General features: G+C 40.5%; 1 long non-coding RNA gene across 6 annotated transcripts in view; it reads left to right on the forward strand.

Moving 5' to 3' along the window:
* LOC110597880 (uncharacterized) overlaps window positions 1–2,667 on the forward strand; it is a 297,780-nt gene extending 295,113 nt beyond the window's left edge. For all 6 annotated transcript variants that reach the window (XR_013438921.1, XR_013438917.1, XR_013438918.1 and 3 more), the window contains one exon: window positions 1,710–2,667. This is a non-coding gene — a long non-coding RNA (uncharacterized LOC110597880). The remainder of the gene's footprint in view (window positions 1–1,709) is intronic.
* Window positions 2,668–17,281: the final 14,614 nt, after the last annotated feature.

A 17,281-nucleotide genomic window follows, 5' to 3' on the forward strand; every position in this document is an offset into this window, starting at 1 on the left:
GGGATAGTACGGGATAGGAAAGGTAGCAGAATACAACAATTACTAATTGGGCATTATGTAAAACTGTGGATGTATAACCGATGTGATTCTGCATTTGGGGGAAAATTGGGAGTTCATAACCCACTTCAATCTAATGTATGAAAATATGATATGTCAAGAGCTTTGTAATGTTGTGAACAACCAATAAAAAAAAAAAAAAAAAAAGAAAAAAAAAAGTAGAAAAAAAAAAAAAAAAAAAAAAAAAAAAAGAATTTTTTGCCTAGTATCTATGTCAGCTCATCAGAATACAGTTGGTAGAATCATATGATTATAAAACTTGGAATTAAATTTGCTCATCTCCATGCATCTGGAACCACTCCCTGCCTCTCCTTTTGTTTTCTCAATAATGATAGGAATAGTAGCCATCACTAGTTGCCCTGATAAGAGTTCTAGATGAACTAATTAACTTAATCTCTTCGTGCCTCAAGGTTCTTAGCTATAAAATTTGGATGAATAATAATAGCCCCTACCTTATAAGGTAATTGTAAAGGTTGAGGAACTTAACCAAAGTCACATAGCTAATGAGTGAATGGTCCAGATTCAAACTACCTCTATTCCTTAAACAAGTTACTTGACCTCTCTGTGTCTCAGTTTTCTTATCTATAAATTACTTATTACTTGAGCAAGAGGTAATACTTATCACATATAACTATTCCAAGGATTAAATGACTTACTACATGTGAAATGCTTAAAACATACACACTATACTATACATCACCAAATCTGGGCCTGATCCCAAAGCCTGGAATAGTTACTTGAGGGTAGAGAACTGTGTCTTGTCTCTCTGTTCCTGCTTCTAGTGGATCAGAGCACCTGGCATACAACTATCACTGTTTGGATATTTGTCAAATGAGCCAAAGTCAGGTAATTTGAAGCTATGAAAGAAAGGTCAAGAACACGAAACCAGAGTTTATAGAAGATCTCAGAGGAGTTTTACCTTATCTATGGTCCAGTTTTTCTCCCAGCTTATTTTCATTATATAGGTCAAACATTGCTCCTGAGAAATTCTCCCTCACCTGGGCGGGGAGCTGCAGTAGTCCCAGCTGTGTGCTCCCATGGCTTCCCAAACTTCCTTATCAAGGCACCTGTCAAACCACATTGCAATCATCTTTTTAACTCTTATATATTTATTTATTTTTGAGACAACCTCTCACTATGTTTGTCCCATGCTGGCCTTGAACTTCCACTAATATATATAATAACCATTAACTATGTGCATATGTATGAGGTATATATATGTGTGTGTATATATATATACACACACACACACACACACAGATATGTGTTAATGTGTATTTGTGTAATGGTTGTGTTTTACAACAAGACAATTATTATGATCATTTTATAAGATGAAGCCATGTCACAGAGGAGTGAGGCAATTAATTCCCTCATAGCCACTGGTGCATAAGTGGCAGAGCCAGGATATAGAGAGTGCAGACTCTGAAGCCAGATACGTTACAAAATATAAAACTGAAACTTCAAGGTCAGGGGGTTTATATTGGAAGACTGGGAGAAGCAGGAAAAGTTGTTACCACAAAATAAGGGTAAGAGGTGGTAGGTGAAAGGGGTGGATGTTTATTGAATGTCCCACTGACCTCAAATTCCATGTTCCTTCTAACCTCTGACACAGAGACAGAAGTACTGACTGGAATTCTCTATCTTCTTTCCAGGTTGCGGAAACTTGCCAATTATATGCCTATTTATCTAGAGAAAGAAAACAAAACAAAGAAAATGATACCTGTGGAGACGCTTGGAGGCACTGACATATCTTCTCACCCATCAGAACAAGCTGTGCTTCAGACCTGTACAATGAGAAGTTTTAAGAACCAAGCTCTTTTTCTCCTTGGTACTCTTCAGCTAGTCACAGCTAGTTCTAATGAACAAGGTCCTGCTCTTTTCTCATTTAATGAATTCGGAATATAAACAGACAGAAGAACCTATCTAGATGGTGTCAACCTTTAACACGGAGGTCTTCTTCAAAAATTGTCCAACTTATAGAACAACGATAGGGAGTTTGGTTATGTCTAAGCAAAGATCTGAACTAGACGCTGTGATGTGCTGGCCCACATCCTGCTTCAGGACCAAAGAATCTCTGGCCCCAGCAGCTTGGAGTGTTGTTGGCATGCTGCTCTTTGCTGTTAGCTGCTCTGGGAATTATCCTGGCTGTAGTGAAGTTCTTCACATAGGGCAACATCATATCCAGTGACTGACTGACTTAATTAGGCTCTGTCCTAATTAAGGACAACACTGAAAGACCATCCATGCTCCAAAGCTCCTTGTAGATCAAATGGGACTTACATTAAAAGTATACCACCACCCAACATCTCCCTCCGCCCAATCTGACCCTTCCCTTCCACAGCTGTTCCCAGGAGCACACTGAATAAACATCCTACATGCTCACCTCCATTTCAGAGTCTGCTCCCCAGGGAACTCGGCTTATGATGGGATCTGATCACATCATCTTGAGAAGTGAAGCCACGTTTAGTTGTCTTTTCACTCCCACTCCCTGGAAAAAGTAGCACATCTCTAAATGTGTTTCAGAAGAAATATTTGGAAACTGGGGAGAAATCTAATTGCTAGCTTACCCTAATAAAAATATACCTTGCTTTTATTTTTTTTCTTAACATACCTCTGGTTCTTGTGCCTTTTTATTCTATTGTACTGTGCATTGCTGAAGGGCAGAGCCATTTCTTACTCATCTCTGAGGCACCTATGGGGCCTAGCAGAGATCATGAGGGTCCAATACCAGACTTAGCACCTATCATGTCCTCTCACCTTCACTAAACCTTAAATGCATTCAGGTCTGACTCCCACCTCTTTCCAAAAGCTCCTCATGAGTAAACTACAAGCTAAGGTGATTTGGAAGTGAATTATACAACAATCATTTACATATGATTTTATTAACTAAACACAGAACTCATGGGACAGAGATTAGACATGGTGAATGGAAAGGTGGCCCTACACCTATCCATGTCCAAATCCCTGGAACCTGAAAATCTACTTTTTTTTTGCAAAATGGATCTTTGGTGCAATTAAGGTAAAAATCTCAAAATGAGATTATCCTTGATTACCAGGATGGGCCCTAAATCCAGTGATATGTGTTCTTATAAGAGAAAGAAAAGGAAAAAACACAAAGAGACAGAAGAGGAAGCAGCTATGGGACCACGGAGACAGAGGTTGGAGTGATCTAACTGTGAGCAAAGGAATGCCTTGAGCCACCAAAACCTGGGAGAGACAAGGACGGGAATCTCTCCTGGAGCCTTTAAAGAAAACAATGCACTATTGTCACCTTGATTTTAGATTTTTGGCCTCTGCAACTATAAGAAAAATTTCTGTTGTTTTATGTCTCCCAGTTTGTGGAAATTTACCAGTAGCTCTAGGAAACTTAGATTGTAGGTCTGAGAAACTGGAAAATCCATAGAGTGGGTCCTGCCTATACTACGAGATCCATAGGTTGGGACTTGGATTTCTACTCCAACAATCCCAGGCCACCATGTGTCTCTTCCATTGGAGATGACCTCTGCACACATTGAGGCATCAAGGTCACCCAGGAAATTTGCAATAGTGACTCTGTAGCCACTGACACAGCACTGGCTGCACCAGGGTCTAAAGAAAGACCAGAACCCCAGACAGACCAGACCAGAGGAGGAAGCTAGAACCTTACCTGAGCAATTTTCCCAACACTTAGTAAAGGTTTCCTTGAATGAATAATAAAAATGCTCAAAAACCCTCTAGAAAATTCAGTACTGTTAGATAATGAATCACAGGATGTGTTGCAGTAGAAAAGACTTCTTTTTAGCAATCACAGATCAACATTCCTTCAGATGAGAAAATAGGCAGCCATTTATGGATGGCCTCAGGTCAAACATCATGGTGGTAGCAGAGCCTGAACTTGGGACATTCTCCCACCAAGCCAAACCAATGTGCTTTCTTGGACCATCTCTCTTTTCAGTTGTCTTAATATTTATAAAGTACCAAAGAGAATCGCTTATCTATATATTTCAAATGAGACATATGAAAGTCAAGTATTAGCTCTAATTATTTTAAAAAATGCTGTGTTTTGGACACATGTTTAGAATTCCAAAACTGTTTGCATCCTGGTGAATTCAGATTGATGGAAACAGAAGCAAACAAACAAAAGAAAGGCTTAGAAAACCGACCTCCCAGCTGCACGGAAAAATGGCTTTGAGGCAGTTAACCCCAGCTAGGAAGGGCCACGGCGAGACAGCGTGTCTACACCGTACACATACATATTCAGACGCTTTGTCAAAAAAGCCCAGTGCTGGAGCATTTCAATTAACAAAGTGGGATGGTTTACCTGATAAAATGCTCCCTGTGTGAGTGTAATTACATATTTATACCCCACCGAGATTTTTTAATTTCTGTTTGGTTTGTTTGCCTTGAAAGTGTTTGTCACCGGGAGTGTTCTTGATGTGCAATTTTAAAGCAGTGTTGGCCAACTGTGGGCTTGTTTTCATTTTAGATTCATTACAATTTGAAGATGATGCTTTTCCCCCTGTACACACACAATATTGATACTTCCCCAAGAAGACAATGCATCAAGGGACAGGAAAAGCATTAAAGGAATGCTTCAAGTACCTGTCTTTGGCTTCTCCCCCAGCAGTTTTCTCTTTCTTAACCTACACCAGAGGCTATTAATTGAATCTGAAATGCTCAAAAATAAGTTTGCTTTATCTTTGAAAGTTCACTTGCTTCTCATCTTCTGCACCTAAAGCTTTTCCTTCACCCCAATCATCCCCCATCAGTATGGCAAATAGAGTTGAAGGAATTGAGGTCCTTTCTGTGGTTCTCAGCCCCTCCCCTCCCTGGTGAATACACAAGCATGTGGATATGGGTTGTTGATTAGTTGGGGTTGCTTTCATTCTGTCAATATACATCAGAGCCCCTGCTATGTCTTGGGTACCGCTGCTTGGCTTTGGGTAGACAGAGATAAGTTGCAGTTCCAGGTCTCACAGTGCTGTGTGCTAGCAGAGGCCAAGCATGGAGAGAAGCAATTGCAGTCTAGCATAGCAGGTGCTGTAACTGACGTGTATGTGAGGTGAGTTATAGACGTGGCATCGTGGAGGAGGAATTCAATTTTGCCTAAAGCAGAATTGGCCTCACGGAGGAGGAGGTGGGCCTTAAAGCGTTCACCCCACAGTCCTGAGAGCTCACCAATTGCTCAGACCAGATACAACACCCTGGATAAGACTAACATCATTCCTGCATTCATGCTTTAAGGAGGAAGCAAACATGAATAAAGAAAAAACTTGCAGATGGTGATCAGTACTGTGCAGGGGTAAATACTGGAGATGAAAGAGGGTAGGAAGCTCCTTTATGTGGCCGGTCAGGGAATGCTTCTCTGAGGAGGTGACATTTGAGCTGAGACCAGAAGGAAAAACAAGGAGCTGGTCATGTACATACAAAGCTAAGGGAATAGCAAGTGCCAGGTCTGGGAAGGGCTGGAGTGGGCATAGAGCAGGAGTGAGTTCAACTGTACCTGGAGCCTGGAAGGCCTCGAGGGCCATAGTAAATGCTAAAATTTTATTTCCAGAAAAACAAAAAAAAATCATTGAAGGGTTTAAGCAAGGGAAAGGTATGATTTGATACATTTTTAAAAGATCAGATTGGTTCCAAAGGTGAATAAGTAGGCAAGGGGAGTGAAAGTGGAAATGATAACAAAGTTGAGAAAGACATTTGCAAAAGTCTTTGATTAAAATTCTCTACAATCAATTGTAAGCTCCATGAGGAGCAATGTCTATTTTCCTTACCACTGTAGTAACAACGCATACTGTGTGCCTCAAGGTAGAAACTCAAGAAACAATTACTGTGTGAATGAAGGGCATTCTGGGTCAGACCAGCCTATGCACAACTGGGAGGATTGCTCCCTTTGTAGATTGTCACAGGCCAGAACACCTTCTATTCCAAGGGACAAAATCTGCAATGGGTCCAGGAAGTGGCATTCCTACACATGTCCCAGAGACAAAAATCTTCTCTGTGCTCCCCTCGTTAGGGTTTACCCCAATCACCCCCATTCATCAGTAGGCTCAGGGGATAGGGTGGGGGAAGGATGTAACTGGCCCCACTCACATATTCATTCTTAGACTATGGGGAGTAGGTATGAAGCAAGAAGAAGCAATCAACAGCTGGGTGCGATGGAGCACACCTGCAATCCCAGCGGCTCAGGAGGCTGAAGCAGGAGAATTGCAAGTTCAAAGCCAGCATTAGCAAAAGTGAGGTGCTAAACAACTGTCTCTAAATAAAATCCAAAATAGGACTGGGGATGTGGCTCAGTGATCGAGTGCCCTTGAGTTCAATCCCTGGTACCAAAAAAAAAAAAAAAAAAAAGGAGGATGAGAAGCAATCAACAGAATGAGTCATTCTGGGTTTAAGAAAAACAGTAGTTAGGGCCACTGAAGTGGCTTACCCCTCTGTACTGGGGGCTGTCGTTTGTTTGCATTCATCTCTCCTTTGCTTGACCGAGCTCTTTGCAAATCACCATTGTGTTGTTTCTTTTTATATTTTCAGAAAAATAAAAAATTGCCAATTCAGTTTACACAAGACTTGTGACTTTCCAGCATTACACACACACACACACACACACACACACACACACACACACACCTTTTTTTCATGTCTAGAAGAGTCACATCTGCTGGACATCCAACAGCAGCCCTTTCCCAGATAATCTGAATATCTAGTTACTTGAGTTACTTGCTTCTTAGAGAATCACCTTTAAGAACAAGGGTGCCGACTGTTTTCTGATAGTTACGCCTGCTGTGGTGGAGGTCTTGTGGGACCCAGTGTCTAGAGTCTGACATGGATGTCCTTGTGTTCTTGAACAAATTACCCTCCATTGTGTGGTTCCTGCTCCTCTAATTTTCCTAATCTGACTTTTAAACTCTCAATTTCCCTCACAATACAGTGAACCATTGGATGCTCCAATAAGTCCAGGCTGGATCCAAGGGAATGGAATCAAAGATTTCATCCTTATTTGGTGTCCACTGGACATAAAACTTGCAGGAAAAATAAAAATGTAAGCCAAAGAATAAAGTGTTTAACTTGGAGTGTGCTGGCAACTAAGCAAGGAGCTCCTTTTAATGGGATCTTTATAGGGTAGCTTCAAGATTTACTTTGAATTCTGATGCTGTGGATATGTACAGTACACACAGAAGCACCACCTGATACCAATTACAAGTGATTTGAGAGGCACCTATCCTTCTACTTCCTCCTCATGTCTCTTCAGCTTTAGTGTTACTTTCAAGATTTCACCCTATGTGGCTTTGTTTTAATTTCTTAATCATATCCAGTCAGGTCACTCGGTCATTTTGCATGGTGATGCTCCTGTATTCCCAATACCAGGTGCTGGCCGATCCAAAGGTGAGGGGGAAAAGAATTATCTAAGTAAGAAAGGGCTGGCAGGAAGGGTAGCAGTGCAGAAATGAACCCCCACAGGCTGGCAGTTTGCCCAGAACCCCAGGAGGGTGAGTTACTCAGGGAAGAAAAGAACCCATGTCCTAAAACTTGAGGAAGATGGTGTTGGGGACAAACAAAACCAGATCCCCGCCTTCTCACCCTGAACAAAAGTCAACTCATCGAAGACCTAGGAATTAGACCAGAAACACCGAAAGTGCAAGAAGAAAACACTCCAACATGTTGACAGTCAAAACTCCAACATGTTGGCAGAGTTTCACCAGCTTCCTAAAAAGATTCCTACATGTACAAGAAATAAAGCCAAGAATCAGTAAGTGGGAGGGCATTGAATTTAAAATCTGCACAGCAAAGGAAACAATTAGGAATGTGAAGAGAGAGCCTATAGTTGGGAAAAAAAAATTCTTTGCTAGCAACTCTTTTTGACAATGGATTAATATTGAGAATATATAAAGAACCAAAAAATGTAATACCAAAAACCAAATAGCCCAATCAATAAATGGGCAAGTGAACTAAACAGACATTTCTCAAAAGAGGAAATACAGATGGCCAATAAATACATGAAAAAATGTTCAACGTGTTTAGCAATCAGGTAAGTACAAATCAAAACTATACTGAGATTTCATCTCTCTTTAAAGAAAACGACTGTTATCTAGAATACAAATAAGAGTAACTGCTGGTGAGGATGTGGAAGAATGTACACTTACACATTGTTAGTGGGTTGGGAAGTCACTAGGAACGGAACCACCATTGACGCAGCTATTGCTTTCTTGGTATTTATCCAAAAGAACTAAAATCAGCATACTATAGTGATACGTGAATACAGATGTTTATAGCACCTCATTTCACAATAGCCAAGTTATAGAACCAGCCCAGGTGCCATTCAACAGATGATGAATTAAAGAAAATGTGGTAATATATATCCAATGAAGTTTTACCCAGCCATTAAGAAGAATGAAATGATGTCATTTGCCAGTAAATGAATAGTGCTAGAGAACATTGTGCTAAATGAAATAAGCCAGACCCAGAAAGTTAAGAGTTGACTAACAAGAGAGAGAGGAAAAGGTGGGAGGGAAGGGGAAAGAGGAAAGAGGAATTTAGAAAGGTGATCCCATAGCTGGGAGCAATGGCACATTGCCAATAATCTCAGCAGCTCCAGAGGCTGAAGCAAATGGATCATAAGTTCAAAGCCAGTCTCAGAAACTTAGGGAGGCCCTAAGCAAGTTAATAAGAAACTGTCCCAAAATAAAAAATAAATTAAATTTAAAAAATGGACTGGGGATATGCTCAGTAGTTAAATGCCCCTGGGTTAAATCCTTGATATGAAAATACAGGTGATCACATGAAAACAGAAGGGAAACCAATAGAGTAGAGAAAGGGGATCAAGAAAGAGGGAAGGAGAAGGTACAGGGGAATGAGATTGATCAAATTTGCTTACTTTAGGTCTATAATATGCATGCACAAATAGGCCATAATGAATCCCATTCTTATGTATAACTATAATGCACCAGTAATTCTTTTTAAATGTGAAGACCAACATCCAGCAAGCTCAGGGCTATGGATCTTCTGACCCTGGGGCTTTGGGTGGCTGTGTGGAGAATACCTATGGGAAGAGAGAATGGCGGGTTCAAGGGGCAGGACAGAATAAAGTACAGTAAGGTTGGAACAATGTAATTCCACAGGCTATTAGAATTCTTACTTTTTAATGGATTCTTGATTATTTGATCTAAATCGAGGTTAAATGGTGCCAAGTGATAGCTAAAATTTACTGTTCATTAACCATGTACTCTGCATTGTTTGAAATATTATACACACATTAATTTATTTCTCCTCACAGAAGCTCTGTGAGGTATGTGCTAATTTCCCCACCTAAAAAAAAATGGGGAAAATAAGCTAGACGAGGTGGCGCACACCTGTAATCTCAGCTACTCAGGAGGCTGAAGAAAAATCGCAAGTTCAAAGCCAGTCTCAGCAAAAGTGACTAAGCAACTCAGTGAGATCCTGTCTCCAAATAAAATACAAAAATAGAGCTAGGGATGTGGCTCAGTGGTCAAGTGCCCCTGAGTTCAATCCCTGGCACTCCACACCCCCCAAAAATGGGGAAAGTGAGGTACAGAGACGTTTAGTGACTTGTTCAAAGACCACACAGTCAGTAATGAAACAGATTTGAAACCCATACTGAACCACACTGTTGCTCCCTGACATGATGGGATGATGTAATTATACATAGCTGCCCATAATCCATTCCTCTCCTTCACATTTTGCTCACTCTAGGTCTTCATTTTAGGAATATGATTGATGTTTTCTAAGGAAAAATACTATCTATATTATTATTATTTATTATTTTTGGTACCAGGGATTGAAGATTGAACCCACTGAGGCAGCCCTTTTAAATATTTTATTTAGAGACAGGTTCTTGCTGAATTGCTTAGGGCCTCCCTAAATTACTGTGGCTGGCTTTGCACTCACAATCTTCCTGCCTCAGCCTCCTGAGTCACTGGAATTACAAGTGTGCACTACCGCGCCCAGCTACACTACTCTCTTTTCCCTCACACAGGTGTGAAATTAGAAACCCATCACCTTCCTCAGAAATAAATAAAAGTCTACATTCCATGAATGTGCGTTCCTTTTGAATTTTCACTGGCTCCAAGTCTAGGATTTTCCCCAGTGACTCTGATTTAAAGAGATGCTCAATCATCCACCAGCTTAAGGTCTCTTCTATTGGTATGCAGGCAATGATGTCATTTTCTTGGAAGTGGGTAAAGTTCGAGCGTTTGGGAAAGTTTACAGTATACATCAATAAATAATAATAGTAATTGCATATTTATCCACCGGGCTACCTGGAATATAGTCGTGTGATTTTACTCAGCATTCAGGGAAATGCAAGGTTCTCATTTTCTCTCCTTTTTGGAAGGAAGCATACTGCTGAGATTATTAGAGAAAATGCAAATCTCCTGGCTATTTGGGAAGGCTCCAAAAGAATGTAAGTGAGCAGTTGTTACCAGCAGTGTTTGGATGAAAATGTAAAATCTTTGTCTTTAAAAGTGTTTATTTAACTGCAGAGAGTTTACACAGCTTGTGGAGAATTATAGTGGAAGAAATTACATTTTCCTTCTACCATCATCGGTCTTCTTCACCTGCCAATTGTTCCCACTTCAGTTTGCTGGGGCATTAGTGATACTTAAAATGATCAGAAAGAAATACCAACATTTTTTATTAAGATGGGGGAAGAATGCAACTGGCTCAGAATAAGGAGTTTGCATCCCTCCCAGCCCCCACACATTCGGGACAATTTCTTCTCAAACAAGTTTGCCTGTCAGATGCATGATCCACTTTCTACCCTCCTTGCTAACGAATAAGGAAGAGCAAGTTCCTAGACCCACTGACCCCTTGGTGAGCACACAGCTTTGTTCCCGGTAAAGGCTCTCTAAATATTTGTTGAGTGAGTTTTTTAAAAATAAATTATTGCATGCATTCGTGATCAGTTGGTGACTAATGAACCATTCATTAAAAGATTTGTTGAAGTTCTTTTGGGGAAAATCCCATTGGCGGCAGACATAAGAGAATGAATATTTAGGTTTCTTCATTACATTCTCTTATCTCCTTCTTCCTAATTTTTCCCTCCTTTGAGCCAACCCCAAAAATTAGTACCACAGATGCTGCCGATTAACAGCGGGCTAGCCAAAGAGCACCAGAATCGCCCCTTGGTTCTGAGTGATCCAAATCAAAGTCATAAAATCCCCATTACCACTTTGTTTTGCTGTGAATCCCAGAAAAGCATGTCTACTCTTCATCCTGTTGAGATGATAATGTGGCCAAAAGGAAGGACACCAACATAAAAAGGACAGTATAATGGCAGTTCCTAAAACAGATCATAAGATTCACATGGGGAACACTAAAAAAAAGTTCATGGCTCACCCTTAAAAATATTCAAAGTGAGTCTTGATGAGTCCTGGGAATTGATGTTATTAAGACCCTTCCCCAAGTGATTTTTGGAATCTGTCACACCTTGGCAACTATTTCTTCACACTGCAACTGTGTGGTCTCTAAGCAGCATTCAAGCACATGTGATATTTAGATTCCAAACATGAATGCAGGAGATATGGATGTGTTATAAAGAATATATGTAGTTTTCTGTGGAGCAGATGCCTGGCTGACTAAAACTCTGATGATGGGATTCTTGATTTCATTCATCTTATGTTGATTGTTCTGCAGTGGCCTGGAAAATAACGGAGTTGTTTTGAAATAAGCACCTTTATACTCTATCAAGGTCAAACCTTTTACTTGATGTACTTAACTAACCATGTAAAATATTACATCAGCAAGCCTACGAGGCACTTAGAGATATATTCACATTTGCATAATGTCCTCTGTAAGTTAGTCTTTGGTCCTTAAGGGTGTTTAGAATAACTGCATGCAAGAATATACTTAATCCAATCTCATTTTAGCTTTTGCTCTTTTAAGATTTCAAAATTAATAAATCCTCCTGATACTCCAAATTACCATGAGCTTTTATAAGCATAACTTTGTAACTTTAACCCATTTATGAACATACCCCACAGGCAAATGTACTAATGAATAAGAAATAACATTAGAAGTTTAAAAGATGGTCTCTTTATGAAGTAATGTAAGAAAATCCTGTTAGCTGGATCAAGTACAAAAGTGCGATTTCTTAAAAAATAGAAAATCCGTCACAAAATTACATGTAATTACAATAACCAAAGGATAGAAAGTAAGAATAGTTGAAGTACCATGCATTATTTAACTTAGTACATGTTATCACTTGCTTGCATATGGATGAAAGCAGGAAAAAAAAAAAAAAGAAATTGACACAAACTCCCGCCTGTGGCTAAAGAAATTGTGATATTTTGTACCTGACTTCCTTGTATGTGAATTCTTGACCAAACCTATCAACTCACCTGATGGGTAGGCTATGCTTCAAGCTCCTTCAGTCATTACCAACTGGCCCCTTCTCTTCTTTCACCTGCGTCTCACTGCCTACCTTATTCTAAGCTAGCTCTAAAATAAATCTGTGTAAGCAGTCTCCTTCAGAGCTGAGGGAAATATTAAAATTAGTTGGGTCTACAAAGTAGACCTCCTCCTTAGCCAGGACAACAAAATTATGAGTCATTATCCTGTATACACTTAGATGTGAATTTCTATCTTCCAAATTATTTTGTAGTGATTTTATTCAATCTGTTGCCACTAAATGCTACATTGCAAAAAGTCCTATCATATATACCTCTAATTTACTGACTAGGATGGTGTGTTCGTGTGTGTGTGTGTGTGTGTGTGTGTGTGTGTGTGTGTGTGTGTATGTTTTCAGGACTGGGGATTGGACTCAAGACTTTGCCCGTGCAAAGTAAAGTATTCGACCACTGCGCTACAGACTACATGCCCAGCCCTGGATTTTTATAACTTTAAACCTTTAGATTATAACATCTATGGGTCACTATTTTAGTCTGACTTGGGCCTCTCAAATGATATGGACAATCTTGGATTCAATATGCATTAAATAGAAAATCTACTTAGGACATGGGGAGCAAAGGGAATGGAGATGTTAAAGGTAAACATGATTATAAATCATGTGATCCTGCTGAGTAGCGGAAGGAAGCTGGAGAGGGCAGCTTGTCCATTACGCTGATGAGTATAAGTGACTGTAATCAATCATAAACCTAAAGGAATTCAGAATTCATACCATGAGTCAGGAATGATGGGAGGATGAACTTGGCATCTCCGAGCATTGCCTCTGGGCCCTCCTAGTGGGGGCACCACGTGTGGACAGTCCCTGAAGAGCAGTGGTGGAGTGAACAGCTGCTCTGTTGGGTGGAATCAGGTTTAGGTATTACTACCATGGACAATCCCAGAGGGATTCTTGAACCGAGATTTCAGAAATATAGTCATTATTTCAGAATAACCAATTCACACCATGGGTTGTTAGAAGCAAATATTATTAAGGAGAATCTCTGGATCTGTTCTCTGAAAACCACTCCCTTTTCTCTTGGCTAGCCTACATACCTAGACATTGTCCTATGCTATGTGGACCTGAGTTGACTTCATCTTCATTTCCTTATGTTTTGTGTCTATGCTACATTTTTCCTCTTAGGTTATTCAATACTTAAGACAAAGGGACCAACTACTCTATTTGGCCTCATATCTATGACTCAAATAGTCATTTTTCCTCCCTCATCATAGTCACGGGGTGTCATAGCCAATGGCTACCATGGCAGTTCACTGACTTTCCAATGGCCTCAGTTCTACTGGTCTTCCTGGTCTCTGTCTCTTTCAGCTCTGCCCTACATGAGCCCAGTCTGGATATTGGGTTAGCCTGCTTTCTGTCACTGTGACAAAATACTTGAGATGCTCAGTTTATGAGAAATAAAAGTTTATTTTGGCCCATTTGGAATCAGAGATTCCAGCCCATCATCACTGAGCCCTTTTGTTTCGGGGCAGCACAGTAGTACATCATTATGGGAGTACGTGGCAGAGGAGGCCTGTTCATCTCATGGCAGCCAAGAAGCACAAGTTCCCATTTCCCCTTCAAGGCCAGGCCCTTGAAGACCAACTTTCTTTCATTAGGACTTCCCTCCTAAAGTTTCTAGCACCTCCTAATAGCATCATGCATGGACTAGGGACTAAGCCTTTTGCCCATGCTACTTCAGGGGACACATGGGACTTGGGGGTATGCCTTAGATCTAAATTATAGTATATGTGGTACCTGCAGATTTGAGTGAAAAAAAATGGAGAAGATCTTAGCAAAGAACTATGAGGAAGACCATCCCCACCCCAACATATAATTTAGCCTTTTCCTTCCTTCCCAATTCCTCCCCACCCCAACCCCAGCTACTGCCTGCATCTCAGTCCTTAGGAATCTTCTGGGGTTGAAGCAATGCTTTCTGTAACTCTGACTCTCAGGGGACCTTCTCCCAGTGTTTTTAACCCATGAATAGATAGATGGCTCTTCTCATGATATGAGGCTAAGGTATAGCATTCCTACCCCTTACCACATTCAATTTGTTGTTTGAAAAATTCAGTTTAAATTAAATAATCACGTCTGGGCTGAGGCTTATTAATGTAAATATTCCCAATCTCCACCTCCAGTCACACTCCCTCCCCTAGCTAAAAGCACATTGTTCATTACTCCCCACTTTCTCATTCTCTAAGCATATTTTGGCCTTTTCCTAACCTGTCTGGGATCTCTGTGAAACAGAATTCAAGAAACAAGAAGACCAGAAATGGACCAGAGAGAAAGAGGAAAATGGACAAGAACCTTGCTAACGGGAATCTTGTTTCCGTCACCTTCCTTTGCTGTTAAAAATTTAGGTGCTGAGTAAGACTAAAAAGAAATTTTTAAAAAAGAAGGCTGAGCTATTTAATTGGTCTATACAATAAAGAACAGCGCTAAAGGGGAGGAAAGGGCAGAGAGAGAGAAAAAACAGTGCTAAATACGAAGAAGATTATTTTGGAGAAGGGTTGGTAACCTAGAAACAGATGCAAAGTAGGGAAGAGGTGAGAGGAAAAGAGGATTTTTGTCACATGTGAAACATACCCCGGAAATGTCCTTTAAGTGACACAGGAAAAAATTGAACTTCCCTTCATTTCTTGTGATGGCTGGACTTCTGAAAATGGAATTTGACAGAGAGACTGGGCCTCTTCGGCCTCAGTTTGTATTTAAGTTGAATGATGAGGTAGGCCTTTGATGGGAAGGTATCATCAAGAGACATCTGACATTCCACAGGGGAAGGCTCTTCAAACAGAGGGAAGGTCAGGGACAAGGGCACAGAAGTGGGTCTGGCAACAGTGAACATCTGCTTTGGCCTAAAGATGTGTTGTCAGCCCCACTGACAAGCTCACCTTCCTTTTCCTGTTAGGGATCTTTCAGAGCTCACTTTAAATGTTCATTTCTTACTTATCCAAAAGGAAAGACAGAATTTTAGAAAGATCCTCCTTTCCTATCTGAATGTTCTCTAAGAGAGCTTGCAGCATTCTATTTCATGGCCCAGTGGTGGATCTACATGTGTTTTTTTTTTTTTGACTAATCAATGTGCTGATTTTTTTTAAAACATTGCATTTTTCCAATGTATAGGGATATTTCATAATTAAAGAGTTAAAAATTGAAAGCATTTATTTCTGGTGTGTTCACAAATAACTGATATTCAAAGTGGTGGGAAAAGAACTGGGCACAGTGGCACACACCTGTAACCCCAGTGGTTTGGGAGGCTGAGGCAGGAGGATGGCAAGTTCAAAGTCAGCCTCAGCAAGAGCAACTCAGTGAAACCCTGTCTCTAAAAAAAAAAAAAAATACAAAATAGGGCTGAGGATGTGGCTGAGTGCCTGAGTGCCCCTGAGTTCAATACACCCCACCAAAAAATTTTTTTAAATGGTGGAAAAAGTGAAAGCGATCTTTTCTTGATCATCTCAGAATTGGGGAATGGCTTCTAAATTGGGAGACATCTAGGTTTTCATATTCACTACCCCTTTCTCACTCAGTAAGGAACATTTAGAAAAAGACTGGTTCAAATTTAAAACTACTCTTCATACATTTAATTTAAGAAAACTCTGGAAATAATTTATCAAATACTATCCAGTTTCATTTTTCTGATTTTACTATTGAGATGCATTTACACACACACACACACACACACACACACATACATCCCTAGCCCCTTTTTTTAAAAATTATTTTGAAACAAGCTCTCAGTACGTTGCTCAGGGCCTTACTAAATTACTGAGGTTGGCTTTGAACTGCGATCCTCCTGCCTCAGCCTCCTGAGCTGCTGGGATTACAGGAGAAGATACATTTCATATTTTAAAATAACATGGCCTACATATTTGCTTATAGTTGTGCCATGTTTATTATTTTAAGAAGTATGTCTTTCTATACATCAGAGAGCTTGAGATCTGATTCCAAAACAAGGGTCCTGACTCTGAACAAGAACTCATCAGTTTTCATGAGGATGTAATCCCTCCCTAGAAGTAGCCCTGGTTTAAGTATGCCAGATTTAGGGATAAACTCCTTTTTGGTCAGTGGAGAGGGTTGAAATTTTAATCAACTCTTTTCTAGCTCATAGAATCCCATATGGTGTGGGGTCATTTTGGACATGGGAATGCTTTGACACTGCACATCACTTTTATTTCTCCCCCCTGCCCCCCAAAGGAAACCCACAACATTGCCTGTTTGGGGAGCAGCTTTTGGTGGAAGCTGCTCCCAAGAGCCAGTTGATATCTGCTGGCAAAGCCACCCGAGCAAGTCACGCGTGAGTAGTCTTCTTGCTAATGTTTTGGCATGTCATGATTATGCACCGCTAAGTCTTTGTCAGGAATAAACCTGTTGCCAATGTTTGTTGTTCATGCCTGTTGTTATTAATTTTCTTTCTCCCCCACCCCTATAGCAATCAGGCAGTGTCGTAAATGGGAAGGAGAAAGAGTAAGGGAGCTGTCCTTCCCATGTGCTCGCAAGACCAAAGGGCAGTGAGGAGCTGGAGAAGGGGAGAAAGCTCTTACGAACCACCTCTGAATGAGAAGATCATTGGCATGAATTCTAAGTCCAATGCTGTTGTCCTCTACCACGGCTGCATTGATATCACCAGGGGAGATGTATAAAGACCGATCTGGGCTCCTCTCCCACGTTTAAATACGTCTAGGGATTAACTGAAGCATCAAAAGGTTTTTAAATTTCCTGAGGTGATGCTGTTGTGGAATCAAGATGGAGAACCACTGTCTTGACTCAGTGAACCAGTCTGATTGGTGTCCACTCTTTAATCATTCCCTATCGTCCCCTCAGGCTCACTGAATCGTCCCCTCTCAGATG

This window comes from Ictidomys tridecemlineatus, chromosome 5 (genome assembly GCF_052094955.1).
Source record: "Ictidomys tridecemlineatus isolate mIctTri1 chromosome 5, mIctTri1.hap1, whole genome shotgun sequence".
Classification (NCBI taxonomy): Eukaryota; Metazoa; Chordata; class Mammalia; order Rodentia; family Sciuridae; genus Ictidomys; species Ictidomys tridecemlineatus.